This window comes from Molossus molossus, unplaced genomic scaffold (genome assembly GCF_014108415.1).
Source record: "Molossus molossus isolate mMolMol1 unplaced genomic scaffold, mMolMol1.p scaffold_m16_p_12, whole genome shotgun sequence".
Classification (NCBI taxonomy): domain Eukaryota; kingdom Metazoa; phylum Chordata; class Mammalia; order Chiroptera; family Molossidae; genus Molossus; species Molossus molossus.
In genome coordinates, this window is record NW_023425347.1 from 824,905 (window position 1) to 842,255 (window position 17,351).

The window sequence follows — 17,351 nt, forward strand, 5'->3', positions numbered from 1 at the left end:
TTCACAGGTGAACTGAGACCAGAGAGGGTGGGCCTTGCCCGAGGTCACACAGTTAGCTCACGGACAGAGGGTGCGCAGGCCGGCATTCAGGCGCCTCCTCCAACCACCGAGCCAGCGCGGCGTCGAAGGGGGGGCCCTCACTTCTGCGCTTTCAGACGGGAGGCGTGTCCAGCTCAGAGCACTGTCACCGGGGCTCCCACGCAAAGTGAGCCGGGCGCTCGGTGAGCACCCCAGTTCCCCAGGGGCCCATGCCGGACAGAGGGGTGGATTAGGGACAGAACAGCGGGGTCACAGGAGGACCCATTAGAATCCACCATGACTCAGACCATGCGGCGCCCATGAACCCAGGTGTTCTCAGGGAGCCATTTGGCCAGGGAAACCCATCATCCCCAAATTCCACCCCCAAACGGCTGCACAGAACACAAATGGTAAGTGGAAAACCATTCTTGTCTTGGGATGGAGACCTGAACTTTGCCTTGACACTACAACATCCTAGGGCGCGAGGGGAAAGGCAGCCGAGAGGTTACGTAGTGGAAACAGGAAGCTAAGTCTGGGGACCAAGGAGGGCTGTGCAGGCTGGGCCAGGGCCCGTCAGGGGTGCTGGCTGGGGGTGCTGAGGACAAGTCGCCTCCTGGAGTGTGCAGACTGGCCTCCTTCCTAACCCGCCTCCCCAGGACGGGGCGGTGGGGACGGCGGTGGGGATGGGGAGGTGGGGACGGGGAGGTGGGGACGGGGTGGGGAGGACGGGGAGGTGGGGACGGGGCGGGGAGGTCGGGGAGGTGGGGACGGGGCGGGGAGGTCGGGGAGGTGGGGACGGGGCGGGGAGGACAGGGAGGTGGGGACGGGGTGGGGGGGGGATGGGGAGGTGGGGACGGGGAGGTGGGGAAGGGGCGGGGGGGATGGGGAGGTGGGGATGGGGAGGTGGGGACGGGGAGGTGGGGACGGGGTGGGGAGGACGGGAGGTGGGGACGGGGCGGGGAGGACGGGGAGGTGGGGACGGGGCGGGGAGGACAGGGAGGTGGGGACGGGGTGGGGGGGGATGGGGAGGTGGGGACGGGGAGGTGGGGAAGGGGCGGGGGGGATGGGGAGGTGGGGAAGGGGAGGTGGGGATGGGGCGGGGAGGACGGGGAGGTGGGGATGGGGAGGTGGGGACGGGGAGGTGGGGACGGGGCGGGGAGGACGGGGAGGTGGGGACGGGGAGGTGGGGACGGGATGGGGAGGTGGGGACGGGGAGGTGGGGACGGGGCGGGGAGGACGGGGCGGGGGGGGATGGGGAGGGGGGGACGGCCCCGAGAGCTCCGAGTTTGCTGGCCTCTCAGCCCCGCCACCTTCAGAGAGCAGGGCCCTGGCTCCCGCCCCGGGGTGCCTGTCTGCCCACCGCACCCCTTCCGCCCTGCGAGAGCAGCAAGCACCCACACCTCCACAGGAAGAGCCTGGTAGAACCAAGCCTTCTGCTGACTCATCATCACAACTAACAAACTTTGATGGAACCTGGTGTGGGGCCCACACGGGAAGGAACCCCGTGGACAACCCGCGTGTTGGTGAAAGTTTCTGTGTGCCAGAAACAGGTCTGCAGTTACTGCATTTCCAACAGAGAGTTTTTGGCAGGGCATAAAATCGTGGGGTTCTACGGATTGAGGGGAGGTACGGGGAACATTCCCTTCCTTTTTCAATCCTCACTCGAGGCTATTTTCCCATCCGTCTTCAGACAGAGTGGGAGAGATGGAGAGGGAGAGAAACACGGATGAGAGAGACACACCGACTGGCTGCCTCCCGCACGACGCTGACCAGGGCCGGGGATGAACCGCAGCCGAGGTACGTGCCCTTGACCAGAATCAAACCCGCAACTCTTTGGTCCGAGGGCCGGCACTCTAACCACTGAGCGCACTGGCCAGGGCAGGACACCCCTCTCCATACAGTCCTCCCGTCAGAGAGACTGGGACCAGCACCTGTGAGCTCTGACCGGAAAGGCAGGGAGCACAGTTCCTTGGGGAGAAGCACATCTCTGTTTGGAGGACAGCTGGGTGGACGCCCAGGGTCTGGGCCTCTCCCAGGGGAGCTCCCTCCGGGCTCTGTTGCCTCGGCCTCCTGGTCCCTCCACTGGTGAACAATTCACCCGCCTCTGAGGGAGGGTGAGGTCTCGGGAATTCTTGCAGAGAGACGAAGCTGCCTTCTGCACTCCCAGCACCGTCCTGCACCTCAGTACCTGCTCACGCTGGAAGGACGCGACCTGGACGGAGGTGAGCTCAGCGCCCGGACATCCTGGTGGGATCCTGGTGCGTCCTTCCGGCAGGGCGCAAGCCGGGGCGGGCAGGTGGGCAGGGAGGGGCACACAGAGGCCGAACGGGGCACAGAAGCAAGCACCGCGAGGACACTGGCCTTTCCCCCGACCGTGGGGAGCAGAGCAGGGAACCCGCTGGGTCAGGCCAGAGGCTCTCCCAGGCAAGCTGCCGCTCGAAGGACTTCCAGGAACACCACGAGGGTTCCCCGTTAATTGACTTCTAATTACACTGAGTGTGGGAGGCTTCCCTGCGCACGCTGGGAGGGCTGGCCGCCGCGTCAGCCAGGAACGCGAGAGATGTTCCCAGGAAAACGGAAGGAGACAGAAAACAACAACCAAATAAATAAGCAAAGCCACACAAAAACCACGTGGCTTTGGATGCGCTTCTATTATCACCGATTCTCCCAGAGGGCAAAGGGCAGCGCTCTGGCCAGGACGCGGGTCTGGGGTCCCACGCCTTCGAGGAGCGCAGCGCCGAGCTCAGGAAGGAGTCCAGCCTGCGGGCGGGCCGACTAGCTCCACTCACCTGGTTATTTGGGGTTGGAACCCCAGCCCTGTGCAGGGCAGGGCTGAGCAGGGTGCCCTCCAGCCCGGCACGGTGCTGAGCCTCCCCTAACGAACCTGCTGGGCGATGGGGCACTGAAACTCTTAACCTGCTGGAGGAGGCTACTGCGGACCCTCTAGTTCAGGGGTGTGCAGCAGGGGTGCGGCCCACGGTGCGTCCAGCGCCACCTGGCCCTGGGAACACACTTCCATGGGCACCATTTCACGGCACCTCTGGCTCCTGCCTGCGGCCACGGTCCTGACACAGACCCGGAGCAGAGCTCTGCCCCCGTAGAGACAACCGCTAGGACTCTGGCTCTGACTCCCCCAGGCCTGCACAGCTTCGCACTGCGGTGGGTGAGCCCCTCGGGCTCTGAGGGGTCCGGAGGGCCACAGGCCCACTCGGAGACGCACGCTGCCAGATTGATGGCCGTCTGACAAGCTCAGCGAGGTCCCAGCCCTGCTGGTCACCAAGAGCCGAATGAATCAAATTGCGTCGCCTTCCGGTGGCTCCATGAACGGCACGACAAGGTGCCGACCTCACGTGAGGAAGGAGGCCCAGCATTCCCGGGCTCAGGCTTGGCCTCTCCTGGTACCACCCCAGTCCCAGCCTGGGCATTGCTGGCACGAGGTTCTCTTGTGACAACGTCCCGCCTGGCAAGTCTCTGGCAGCTCCAGGCAGTCTGACTCCGGAGACCGGGGCTGGGGAGGGTGCTCTGGGAACAGCCGTGTGTCTGGTTCGACGTCCTCGGGGCTCTGGAGGTGCTGCAGGCTCCAGGCAGGCTCCCTGAGCTTGGCCGCGCCAGGGCCCCATCTCTCCCACCGCCGCCTCTTGAGACTCTGGAACCGAGGGGAAAAGGCGAAACAGTCACCTTCTTGAGTCCAGGAACCGCACTTCCCAATATGTAAGCTTTTCTTACAACCTGTGGAAAGTGAGAACCAAGCAGGATAAACGTTTGAAACACACTCAGGTCGAAGTCTGAACTGTGAAGTTTGGCATCCATCGGACAGCTTCTCTCCATGGGCCAGCAAACAGACAAGCATCTGCTGAACCCGCCGCGTGAGGCGGGCTGGGCACCCGAGGTCCGTGGTAGCCCACAGGGGGCGTCGGTCAGCAGGCGGTGGTGACCTGGAGGCTGGGGTTGAGATACAGCAATCTGCAGTGTTTTCTTACATCCACTGAAAAATACTTATGAAGCATCACCCTGGCCCAGTTCTGGGCTGCTCTGGGGCCCACGAGAAGGAGGCTGATGGCCACCCGTGGTTTGGGGGCTGGGTGTGCAGAGCCCCTGATCTGTGGAACGTGGTATTTCCGTGCTGTAAACACGCTCCCTGTGGCCATTTTGGCTGCTGACTGAAGCCGCGCACGCGAGGCCCCTGTATGTGCAGCTCGCACCCTCAGAGGCACCTGACGTGTTCCTGGGGAGATGGGCAGACAGTAGGAGTTCGCTGGGAAACGAGATGGAGACCAGTCGCCTGGGAAAGGGGAGCAGGCAGCCCAAACGGCCAGTGGCGAAGCCTGGGGGCTGAGCTTACGCCAGGTGGAGGTCACAGGTCACCCTGGGAGCGGGAGCGACGGGCAGGAGGAGCAGGGCCGACTGCGCGGCGACGGAAGGGGGACGCACAGAGGAAATCAGCGTCCCAGTGCGCTCAGCACACGTGTCCCCAGTGCAATCGAAGTGAAAGTCAGATGGAAAACGTTTATGTGTCCTGCGTGCGATGGACCACGAGCGATCCTGTCCTATTATTTTCGTCCTTCTAATACACGGAGCAGCCGCAGCACGTGGAATTGCATCACCGGGAGGACTTGTCGTCTGACCAGCTCTGCTGCGGGCAGAAAGGAGGCCGGGAGGCTGTGAAGACGCAAGGGTGTCGGCGACGAGAGGAGACGGCCCGTCTCCCCGCGGCTCCGGGTGCGGCTGAGGCTGCTACCAAGCAGCTAGCAGGAGCAGGTGGGGGGTGGGGTCTACAGTGGCCTGGAGGGCCTCCAGGAGGAGGTGGCCTCGGGAGGGTGCCTCTGAGGTGGGCTGGGGAGAAAGATCTGAGGTCAGGGAGAGATGTGGCCGTCACTGCATCCAGATGGCGTAGGTCCCAGGGCGCTGCCTGTGAAGCCGAGGCCCTCCCCCTCATCCTCGGGGCAGAGGCCTGGTCTAGGCCTTAGGGCGGACGAACAGAGGGGCCGTCCTCACCACTGTCCTCCCCTGAACGGCCTTCCCCTCAGAGGGTGGCTGTCTCAGTGGACACCAGGTGGACTGGCACTGGGCCCGGCTCTGCTCACAGGGTCTCTCCAGAACTCAGGATGAGCCAGGTTTAAACAGATGGGAGCCCATCCTTCTGTGCCCGTAAGAGGGGGATCAGTGGCCAAAGGACACCCCACTTGGCAAAATGATAACAAATACTTACACTTCTCTGTCAGTTTGAAATGATTTCAAGATAAAACATTAAAAAAAATGGCACCGTATTCCACCACGCAGCTAGATGGTACCTAAAACAATGAACCGAGGGCTGCGGGAAGCCTTGCTTACTTGGGAGTCAGCGGCTCCCTGCAGATCACCAGAGGAAACAGAAGGTGAGGCCGCAGGCTCAGCCACGTGAAGGACGTGAGCAGAGGGCCCTGGGGACGTGCAGGGCTGTGGCCCCCAGTCCCCCCAGGGGCTCTTGGAGGCTCATGCAGCTAGGGACAGACCCCCCCCCGCCGGCAGTGGGCCCCCAGTCTGGACGGCAGGCACATGGACACAGAGGAGCCGTGCTAACCTGCTCCCAGGGCCTTGCCAACAGCACACCGTGGCCGTGGCTCCCTGGGCCGCAGCCTCATCCGTGGCTGTGGCTGAGCCGGCCCCTCCTCCTCACCCACAGTTCACAGTGGTCCAGAGCGTCCCGGGCACTGGAGCTCTGAATGCGAACCCTCGCCTGTCCTGCGGGAGGGGGCTCCTAAGACTCAGGGAGTGTATGAGCTCCAGGCCAGCGGGATGAGGCACAGCTTCTCAACGGTCAGGGAAGGGTCGCAGGGCTGGGGTTCCTCGGGGTTTCAGGAGGACTGCCTTCTGGGGACTCCCACGGCTCCTTTGCAGCGGCTGCATTCTCCTCTGCGCCCCCTCCCCAACACACGCCTTCCTGGGGAAGACTCCGGGGTGCCCGAGCTCACAGGCCTGAGAGAAGTCAGCCCCACTGGGGCAAGGGCTCCTAGCAGACGGTCGCCGTGGCTACCACGTGGCACAGCCCGGGCTGCCGGAGGCGTTGACCTGCTCAGCTCAGTTACTGTGCGGACGGCTGGGAGTCGCCGCCCTTCCCGTGGGCTCTGAAAGGACAGGCGCCTCCGTGCGGGGCGGGGCGGTTTCTGCACACGCTGTCTTCACGGGCTCCTGGCGGGTCAGCCAGATCGCGAAAGTGCCAGGGTCCAAGAGGCGGCTGGACAGGCCGCGCGGCTTCTTCACGACCAGAGCTTGGCGGCGCCAGGCGTGAACCTGTCTGGGCGCCCAGCCTCGACCACGGCCCACGGCGGTCTCCCCGGAGCTGACCTCCTGCCTGGCCGAGGGCTTTCTCAGAAGCGCTCTGCCCAGCTCTGACCCGCAGACGAGGCCCAGGAAGAGACCGTGTGTGCGTGGTGAGAACGAGGCGCACTGCCTGGTGTGGGGCTGGGGACGGGCTGCACTGTGACGTGAGCGGACCCGCCGTCAGAGGGCGTCCAGCCCTGTCCCCTCACCAGCCAGGTGTGCACTGGACCCTTCCGCCCGAGGTTTGAGTGAGGCTGGACATTCAGACAAGGCTGGAGTAAAGGTGAGATCAGAGAACGGGACCCACGCAGCCTTGCCGCCCACAGGGGCTCGGTCCAGCAGCCTCAGCCCCGCGGGGAGCCGGGAGGGGCGCGGCCCGCAGGTGTCACCAGACCCGGGAGCTCCGTGCGCAGGGACGTGCAGCGTCTGCGCGGGACCACCTCCTGACAGCATCGTCCTCGGGCCTGTTTACTCCCCGCAGACCAGGCTAGGGTTTCCTCCTGGGTCCCGCCCGTGGTCTGTCCTCTCACGGGGAGGAACGCGTCCGTGGGCTCATTCCCGCCTCGTGTTTTCGGCAGCCTGCAGAGGTGCTGCTGTCCCTAAGCGTCCTCTGCATCCTGGGACAGCGACACAGACACACTTCCTGCCCTGCTGGACCTTTGCACCTGCAAGAAGCAGACGCTGAACACAACCGTACAAAGTTTAGACACTGGGTCTGATTCCGTCTGGGCAGCCGGCCTCCTGGAGTGGCCTCCCCCAGAGGGTGGCTCTGTCTCAGTGGACACCAGGGTGGGGACCCACACAACAGCAGGCGGAGGCCGCGCTCCCGGCCCCTCACCACGGGGGACTCGGGGGAACTCGGGGCCCACGTGGGCCTCGGTGACTTCACATTCTTTGGTCCGGCTGGGCGACCCTGTGGCCCGGCTGACACCTGGAAAGTGGAGATGCTGCCTCCCAGGCCTCTCTCTGGGAGGGGAGTGTAACTGCAGGGCCACCCGCAGGTCCTGCCCACCCCGATTCATGGGGACGGGCTGAGGCAGTGGGGTGTGGCTGCCTCTGGAGAAATGAGCCTCTTAGCCACCTTTCTGTGTGCAGTGGGCTCCCTCTGCGCCCGGCCCTCAGGTCGCAGTGTGCCCAGGTGCCCGTGAGCTGTGCTTCCCCTGGGAAGCTGCCTTCGGCGTGGCCCAACCACAGCAGACAGCAGAGGTCTGCGGCCGGCCGCCCGGTTCCCCGCACAAGCTCCTTGTGGGAAGAGGTGAGGCTGTGGTAGCTGCCTGTGTTCTGGAGAAGAGGCTACCTTGCAGGTACCCCCTCCCTGTGCACCCCAGCAGTGTCCTCCGCAGACCCCCACTGTCCCTGCTCGGGAGGAAGGCTGCTGGTGGCCTGTCCCCCCATCCACAGCTGTCTGCCTCTCAGATGCCCCCTCGCAGGAAGACAGGCCCCCCAGGAGGCCCTGCAGTGCGCTGTCACAGCTGGAAATACTGCCATCGTGGCTCGTGGCTCCCAGGAACCGTCCCTTTCTCAGGGGGACAGAGCTAATTAATGCAAGATTGCGAGGACATGATTCTCTTTCACACGTGCTGAGCCGGTTCGAATTCTATGTGGATTATTAGCTCTCACAGCTGACTTCAGAGAGGCGGAGGGTGTAGGGAAAGGGGAACCTGCTGGTGCTGGTTCTGCTGGTGGGAATGCAGGAGGGTGCAGCCCTGGGAAAACAGTGTGGGTTTCCTCAAAAACCTAAAACGGAACTGCCTTTTGACTCAGCGATTCCATTTCTGGGACTATACTCAAAGAAACCCAGCACACTAATTCGAAAGACTATGTCCCCCTGTGTCGTGGCAGCGTCGCTGACCAGCCGAGGTCTGGAACCGCCCAGCGTCCTCGGTAGGCAGGGGTAGAGCAGTCGCGGAACGAGTCTCACATCCGCAGCGGCACGGTGGGCCCAGAGGGTCCTTACTATGCTAACTGGATGAGTCAGACCGGATACAGAAACACCATGTAATTGCGCTTCTGTGTGGAATCTGAAGAACAAAATAAACCGACAAACAAGATGGACACAGGCCCACAGATCCAGGGAACACTGTGGGGGACAGAGGGCGGCGGGGCGGGGAGGGGTGCAGGGAGTGAACAGCACGGACTGGCAGTGACACCTGGCCTGGGAGGTAGATGACAGCACAGGGGACATCAGCGACACCGTGGGAACCACGCATGGTGTCGGGGAGACCTCTCCGTAAGGTACATGATTTTCTAGCCACTATGTGTGCCTCCGACACTATGACAGAATAATACTGAATGTAAAGAAATAGATTTTATTTTATAAGTGATAGTGTTGAATAAATTATTAACGACTCTAAAAGCCACATGAAAAGAAAGGAATCTAGAGAGATGACAAAGAGCAAAGAAAACCAGTATTTTGGATATTTGTGTTCACATCTTGCCTTTTTATTTGACCACCCCTTTTCCACATGTCAACGAGTGATGACAGTAATGGTTTCTGAGGCGCTACAGACAGCCACAGCCTGGGGATATTCCCTGAACACCAAGTCACGGTGCCGTCTGCCGCCCCGGGCTGGGCTGGCCAGGACCCTCACCCCATCACTGAGCGGGTGCAGGGTCTGTGTGGTGGCGCCGGCCCCGGGCCTGGAGGCGGGAAGCGCTCCTGCATTTGGGGCAGAATGTGCTGTTCTGAGGCGACTACAATCTTGAGGCTTGCTCGCAGTCCGTGTGGCCGCGAACCAGCCCCCCGGGCAGCTCGGAGGGCGAGCAAGCCTCCTCGAATCACCTGCTGCAAAGCTGTGGCTCAGTTTCATTCCGTTTCATGGGAGCTGAGACAATCCTGTAGCAATGATGAGCCTGCTGAACCTTTATAAAATCCCTGTTCTACTGCCTTACCAACACTAAGGGGAAGCATTTTCAGAGGGAAAGTTATTATAAATAAAATGCTTTATTTTAAATGACAAAATGCAATTTTTTTAGGACTCATATAAACATAAAAGTGAAATTTGTTGAGACCTAATAGCACCCACTCTCCAGCCCATTAGCATCCATACTGCCCCCCTCTGTTTGTCCACACATCCTTCCATCATGCATGCAGGGCTGATTGAACACCTGCTCCCAACCAGGGGAGCCCAGACACAGTGCCCTCCTGGCGAGCCTCCCCACCAGGTGGGGATGGCAGCCAAGCCACCATAACATGTAGACGAACACCAAGAAGGGAGAATGAGTGGTGGGGGTGGTGGGACACGAGGGTGTCATGGGTGGGGAGACCTGACCCACTGGGGAAGTCGGGAAGACTGCCCCAGAGCCAGAGGAGGGAGTGTGCAGGGGTGGCCGGGAATCAGAGTGGAAGGCAGAGCAGGAGAGCAGCAGCATGGGGAGGCCCGGGGTGGGCAGGTGCCCCGGGCACGCCCACGGACGCCGGGCACGCCCACGGACGCCGGGCACGCCCACGTGGGCAATGTTTTGTGCGCACATCTCCTGAGAACCTTCTGGTTAATGGCATGCAGTTTATATTCTTATCGCTAAGACTATCCTTTAAACACACAACCAGCTTGATGGAGGCAGAATTCATTCACGACAGATCCACACATTGGTGCGTGCAGGTCAGTGATGGTGATGGACACACCGTGTGACCAGCAGTCATCAGACAGACATCCCTGTTGCTTCCACAAGGCCTTTTCGTCCTGGGCGCCCTGCCCGCTGAGCCGGTTCTGCTCGACCCGCTGTCGGGTCACAGCCGTGAACCTCCGCGGCCTCCGAACCAGCGGTCCCAGGTCGAGGCGCATTTCCCATGCTGATGCACCGCCGTGCCAGCGGTCACCCACTCCATTCTCCTTGCTAACCTTATATTCTGAAGTGGTCCACTGTGTCCTGCCTCACATCTGACAGAGGGTCTGGACGATCGCGTGGGTCCCCGACCTCTGTCTAGGTCTGCTGGACATGCCAGAGAGGACTTGGGGTGCAGCCACCTTAGGTCCACGCATCAGAGCCGTTCGGGAGCCCCCACCTGGATGCAGCTGCAGAACCGCCCTGCTGGTGATCACCATGGAGAGCTTCCAGCACCCCACGTTCTGAGCACCCACAGACAGAACCTGCGCCCAGCCCCGCAGACTGGGAGTGTGGTCCGAGGCTGCAGAGGCAGAACAGAGGCAGCTGCTCAGAGCGAGGCCGGGCCGCTCTTCAAAACAGCGGACGGTCAGGTCCTGGGAACAGCAGCTGCTCACCAGGCAGAGAATCACCCGCAGCGAAACCCTTCTGCCCAAAGATGTTTTACGCTCCGAGGAAGGGCTGAGGGCAGACAGCTGTGCACGCCGGTGGCCCTCACTGTGCCGGCACGTGGCTGGCGCCTGCCCTCCTCCCAGCCTGGCAGCGCACACACCTTCAGGGCTGGAGGGTGGACACGGCTCTGCGCAAGGAGAGGACTCTCCACTCAGAAGTGTCCTTCCGGCTGAGGGCTCAGGGACGTCCCTCATCGGAGGAACACGGCGCCCCCGAGGCAGACCTCACTGGGTTTCTGCAGGCAGCTGTCTCGGGAGTGGAGCCCTCCGGTGTTGGCGCGGGTGGGTGCCCCCAGCCCGCGGAGGGGTTCATGGCCCAGCCTGTTCGGTCCATGCTCTCCTTGTGGTTAGGAGGTAGGTCTGTGGACGTGCCCAAAGCCAGGCAGACAGAGATGGCACACACTCAGATCTGCCCCTTGCCTTCTCCTCAGGAACAGGGTCCCGGGAGCCACCGAGAAAAGCTGGAGGTAAGAGGCGGAGTCAGGAAGAGGTGAGGCGGTGCAGTGTGGCTGGTCTCCTCCACTGCCGGCAGGCCTGTGAGGATGGGCAGTTCTTTAGGAGGGCGGAGGAGACCCGAAGCCAGGGATGGCAGGAGTCCGTGCACCCGCCACCCCACCCACCTCTGAAGATTGCTGGGGTCATTCGGTTCCAGGGGCTCCTGTTTGCTCCTCTCCCCTTTCAGCACCACCCAGCTCTGCGGATGCACAACCCCAGGCACACCTGGGTGAGGCTGAGCTCCGCGGAGAGTTCATGCCCGGGAACTGCGCGAGGCGGGGCGCGGGGAGCCCGAGAGCAGCTGCAAAGACTCTTCACGAGCCCAGTCTGAGGCCTGAGCGGCAGGGTTTGTTTGTTTGTTCACTCACGACCACGTGGATTGTCTCCCTGCTCTTAATCCCAGGATTAGACCAGCCCCAGCCCAGCCCGTGGTCTCACTGAGTGGAAATACCCAGCACAGATGGCATTTCGTCAGGCAGGTGACCCAGGTGAAGTGCAGCTATAAATAACCATTAAAGGTCCCTTTTGGAGAGGCCCCTTTTCCCCTTTGAATTCAAGTCCCAGCACGAAGCAAGTAACAAATTTGGATCCTTCCTGTCAGATGCAGGGTCTTGTTCTACCGGTTTGAAAGAGGGTTCATTTTTCAGGTTTTCTTTTCAGCCACAGTCACAGGAAAGTGTTTGGGGGGGGGGGGGAAGTTCAGCCAAGGCACTGTGGGCTCATCAAGAGCACCTGAGACAAGCCTGCTCCCACAAACCGGCACAGATGCAGAGACACTGTATCCCCAGTGCGTGGGGGGCGTTTGGGTGGAGACGTGGAGACACTATCCCTCAGTACGTGGGCGACGTTTCGGTGGGGAGTACAACTCTGCGCTAACATGATACAGATGACCCTGCAGTCACACCATGTTCATTTCCCCGCCCGGTGAGACGCGGATGGCAGGGCACTGCCCGCTGAGACAGGCAGCGACTGGTCTGAGTGCCCAGGATCCCGGTGAGAGCGCCACACATCTGGGAGCCGGCTTCGAGCTCACCCTGACTTCTGAATGAGCCTTTCCTGCCAAGGCTGGGGTGTGCTTTCCTTGGCTGAGTGTGGAGCTGCACTGGCTGTGTGTCTGGGGGTGTGCTCTCCAGGTAGGGGAGCTGAGCAGAGGGTGAGCACACCCCTTTCTCAGCCGCAGTCTGTGCCCCCGCGTCCCAGGCCCAGGGGGCTGGCTGAGCAGCGCAGCTGCGTCCACCACAGGGGACAGTTTTCTCATCTGCACGACAGCAGAGTAGACTAGCAAAGGCGGAGACCTGTGACCCCAGTCATTTGTCCAGAACGGACCCAGGGCTCCCTGCTTGCCCATTTCCCTGAGGGCAGAGTGGGGAACTGATGTGAGTGCCCTGGTGTAGACGACAGCCACTCAGGAGCATGAACGAGCAGCCACGACCAGCCACGACCAGCCACGCAGAAGCACACCCTCCTGTGTTCAGCAGGAATGATCTCTCTGAGGACATTCTAAATAGCCTATGACTGAAAGGGTGTTGGCCACAGAGCCCACAGTTGCCTTCGACCTGACGTGGCTGTTATTCTTGGTGCAGGTGAAGCAGGGCTGATTGACCAGCTCCTTTGAAAGCAGACTTCTTCCTCCCCACCCCCAGGATAAATCAGTCTTCATTCATTCATTTTATTTTCCCAAGGAAAAAGTCACATGTGATCGACAAAATATGGCTAGCGGAGTACCCCAGCACGGCAAAACCAACCGTCATAACTGTCCCCGTGAAGGAGGTCACCGGGGCCCACGGGGCTCAGTCTCCTGCAGTTGGAAGGAATTGGGGGATGCTTTCTTCCCCTCCCTCCCTTCCACCCCAGAAGTTCAGGATTTCACACAAAGCTTTGGTTTCTAGCAGTGAACATGGAGTTACATTTGTGCGTTTCTTACTAACTCATCTTGTAGCTACGTTGACATATTTTTTGAGGGTTTGTTGTTTTTTTTAATCCTCACCTGAGGACATTTTTCCACCTCTGTTCAGGTAGAGTGGGAGGGAGAGAGAGAGAGAGAAACATCGACGTGAAAGGGACACATCGAGTGGCTGCACGACCCAACCAGGGCCGGGAACAAACTGCAACCGAGGTACACGCCCTTAGCAGAAACCGAACCCAGGTCTCTCTGGACCGCAGGCCAACACTCTAACCGCTGAGCAAAACCGGCCAGGGCTATGTTGACATATTTTTTTTGCACCTACATAAAAGTTCCTGAGTGACTTAGATATACATTCAACTTCCCTTTCTTGGTTTCTCAACCCCACTTTCAAAATGAAAGGTCCCCTCATTGTTTCTCTCTATCCTAGGATTAGAGATTAAAAGATAGCCTTGTGGGCAGAGCAGACAGAGCAACGGGGGTGCCGTCTAGATCTCACCCAGTGGGGGTGTGGGCAGGCGCCCGAGGGTATGGGGCAGGCACAGCCCGAGGGTGTGGGCAGGCACAGCCCGAGGGTGTGGGGCAGGCACGGCCCGAGGGTGTGGGGCAGGCACGGCCCGAGGGTGTGGGGCTGGTACCGCCCGAGGGTGTGGGCAGGCACGGCCCGAGGGTGTGGGCAGGCACGGCCCGAGGGTGTGGGGCAGGCACGGCAGGCACGGCCCGAGGGTGTAGGGAGGCACGGTCCGAGGGTGTAGGGAGGCACGGCCCGAGGGTGTGGGCAGGCACGGCCCGAGGGTGTGGGGAGGCACGGCCCGAGGGTGTGGGGCAGACACGGCCCGAGGGTGTGGGCAGGCACGGCCCGAGGGTGTAGGCAGGCACGGCCCGAGGGTGTGGGGAGGTACGGCCCGAGGGTGTGGGCAGGCACGGCCCGAGGGTGTGGGGCAGGCACGGCCCGAGGGTGTGGGCAGGCACGGCCCGAGGGTGTGGGGCAGGTACGGCCCGAGGGTGTGGGGCTGGTACGGCCCGAGGGTGTGGGGCTGGTACGGCCCGAGGGTGTGGGGCAGGCACGGCCCGAGGGTGTGGGCAGGCACGGCCCGAGGGTGTGGGGCAGGTACGGCCCGAGGGTGTGGGGCAGGTACGGCCCGAGGGTGTGGGGCAGGTACGGCCCGAGGGTGTGGGCTGGTACGGCCCGAGGGTGTGGGCTGGTACGGCCCGAGGGTGTGGGGCAGGTACCTGAGGTGTGGGGCAGGTACCTGAGAGTTGGGGCAGGTACCCGAGGGTGTGGGCAGGCACGGCCCGAGGGTGTGGGGCAGGTACCTGAGGTGTGGGGCAGGTACCTGAGGATTGGGGCAGGTACCCGAGGGTGTGGGCAGGCACCCGAGGGTGTGGGCAGGCACGGCCCGAGGGTGTGGGCAGGCATGGCCCGAGGGTGTGGGCAGGCATGGCCGGAGGACAGCTGTGAAGACGACAGGGGTGAGAACTGTGAGTACAATGGCAGAAAGATTTTCCAGAGGGAACGGAGGGCATGGATTTGAATGAATGTGAGTGAAACAAAGTACTACGTGTTATCAGACAGACGGGGGCTTACTTAGGTCTTGTGTGGAGAGGAAGCCAGGGGCTGGGACGCAGGGAGCGCTGAGGAGGACCAGCGGGCCACACAGCAGGGGACATTCAGACAACGAGGCTGCAGGTGTGGCAGATCTTACCTGCCCTTCCCCCTGACCCTCTACGTAACAGACAACACAACCACCCACACTCTGGCCCACGCAGGGTCTTCTCGCTCCATTTCTCTGCATCGCGAGGGGAAGCACGGATCCTCAGGTGACAGACTCTGCCAGATGCGGGGTGTCTCTGAGCACCCCCCAGCCCCTCCTCCTGCGTCCTCCACTGCCGGGCGAAATGTTCTCAGAGTGCATCCTGGCCAGGAGGAGCAGTCACGGTAAAAAATGGGCCTGGGTACTCCCCGATTCTCAGCTTTGAAATTCTGAGGCCTTGAAAGTCTCCCCGCCATCCTCCCCTCCCTCCGTGGCGGGCTTCCAGATCCACTGCAGACCCTGGGCAGCACCTGGGGGGGCGGCTGCGTGTCACCGGCAGGAGGCAGACCCTGGGCCTCCTCGGACCACACTCACTGAGGGCGCGCAGCAGGGCACGGGCTCCCACACGGGGGGATATAAAGATGGCCTCCTGGGCACTGATGGCAGGAACAACCCAGGTACTGACCGTTCTTAAAAAGCTGGCTGTCTGGCCAGAGACTGTATGCTAAAATTTTTATATATATTAAAAAAGTTTTTATATATTAAAAAGTAAAATTGGGTCTGGCCACTGTGGCTCCGTGGTTGAGCATTGACCCTGCACCAAGAGGTCCCGGTTCGATTCCCATCAGGACACATACCCACGTTGTGGACCTGATCCCCAGTGGGGGGCATGCAAGAGGCGGCCAGTCGATGTCCTCTCTCATTGATGTTTCTATCTCTCTCCCTCTCCCTTCCCCTCTCTCTAAAATCAATAAAGAAAAAATATTTAAAAGAAATGTGGGAATATAAATTGAGCAAAGAGTATAGAGGTCCCTACAAAATTAAATATAAAACTACCATATGACTCAGCCAATTTCACTTCTGGGATTTATCTGAAGGAAATGAAAACACTAGCTTGGAAAGACAGCTGCACTCCCCATGGTCCCTGCAGCATTGGTAACACAGCCAAGACCTGGGAATAGCCTGCATGTCTGCCAATGGGCGAATAGAGAAGAGGTGGTGTATGTACGCAATGGAACACTACTCAGCCATGAAAAGGGAAATCCTGCCATTGGCAACATCATGGACAGACCTTGAGGGCACTATGCTCAGTAAAATGAATCAGACAAAGAAGGACAGATACAGTATGCTTTCATTCACATATGCAGCGCAGAGGCCGGGCAGCCTGGTGAGCGTCAGAGGCAGGGATGGAGAGAGGGCAGAATGGGTGAAGGGTACAAACTTTACATCATTAAAGAGATACATCCCGGGGACGTAGTGTACAACGTGGTGACTAAAGTTAATAATACTGTATTTTTTTAAATTTGCACCTGAGGATATTTCTTCCAATGATTTAGAGGAAGGGAGAGAGGGGGAGAGAGAGAGAACGAGGGAAACATTGATGGGAGAGAGAAACATCGATTGGTTGCCTCCTGCACGCACCCCAACAGGGGCCGAGGATCAAACCTTCAGCCCAGGTACATGCCCTTGACCCTTGACCGTGAATCAAACCTAAGACCCACTGGTGTGTGGGCTGATGCTCTACCCACTGACCCACACCGGCCAGGACAATAACACTGTATTTTATATTTGGAAGTTGTTAAGAGAATAGATCTTAAAAATTCTCATCACAAGACAAAAAGCAATTATATGTGGTGATGAATGTTAACTAGACTTCTTGTGGCGCTCATTTCACAACACATAAAATATCTGTCATTATATTATACATCTTAAATTGACATAATGTTCATATGTCAATTATATCTCAAAAATACTTAAAAAAATCAAAATTGTCTCAGAGTGAATTATTCCCCAGAGACAGTATTTTTAAAGTAGAGCTCTCTACTACATTTCTTTTATGTACTATGTATTTCTTTATTTTCATCAATGTGAGAAGTAGCATTTCTACTAGAGATACTGCAAGGACTTAATACGTACACACACACACACACACACACACACACACAGTTGGGATGTCCAGTTAATATCAGTTTCTGGGTGGAAGAATTAGGATTATTTTCTTGCTTTCTTCATACTTTTCTATATTGCTTGATAATTTCTTCTACAAGCATAGGCCATTTTGAAGAAAACACAATAAAATAATTATTCTAAAGAAAAAAAGACGACTTCTGGTCAGGATGGCAGGTAGGTAACTGCAGCATCGCCCCCTCCCACAACCACTTCAAAATTACAACTAAACTACAGCACAACCATCATCAGAACCACCCAACATCGAGCTGAAAGGAAGTCCTACAACTACAAGATTAAAGAAGAAGCCACATGGAGACTGGTAGGAGGTGTGGACAGGCTGGTCCCACACCCACACGTGGCAGATAAAAATCAGGAGGACACCTCAGCTGTGAAAATCCCCCTCCCAAAACAGGTGCCCAGCTCAGGGTTCCAGTGCCAGGAAGAGAATCCCCATCACTTCTGGCTATAAAACCAGTGGGAACTGAGGCTGAGGCTGTTGGAGTCCCAGGCAGCTCCTCTTAAAGGGCCCGCGCACGGACTTAGATGCACTCCCTCTGAGCTCCAGGGAGGAGAGGCAGCTTGAAAGGCACCAGAGACATTTCGGGAAGAACTGAGTTGTTTGGCATTGGGACGAGGGCTGTAGGGGCAGCTTTC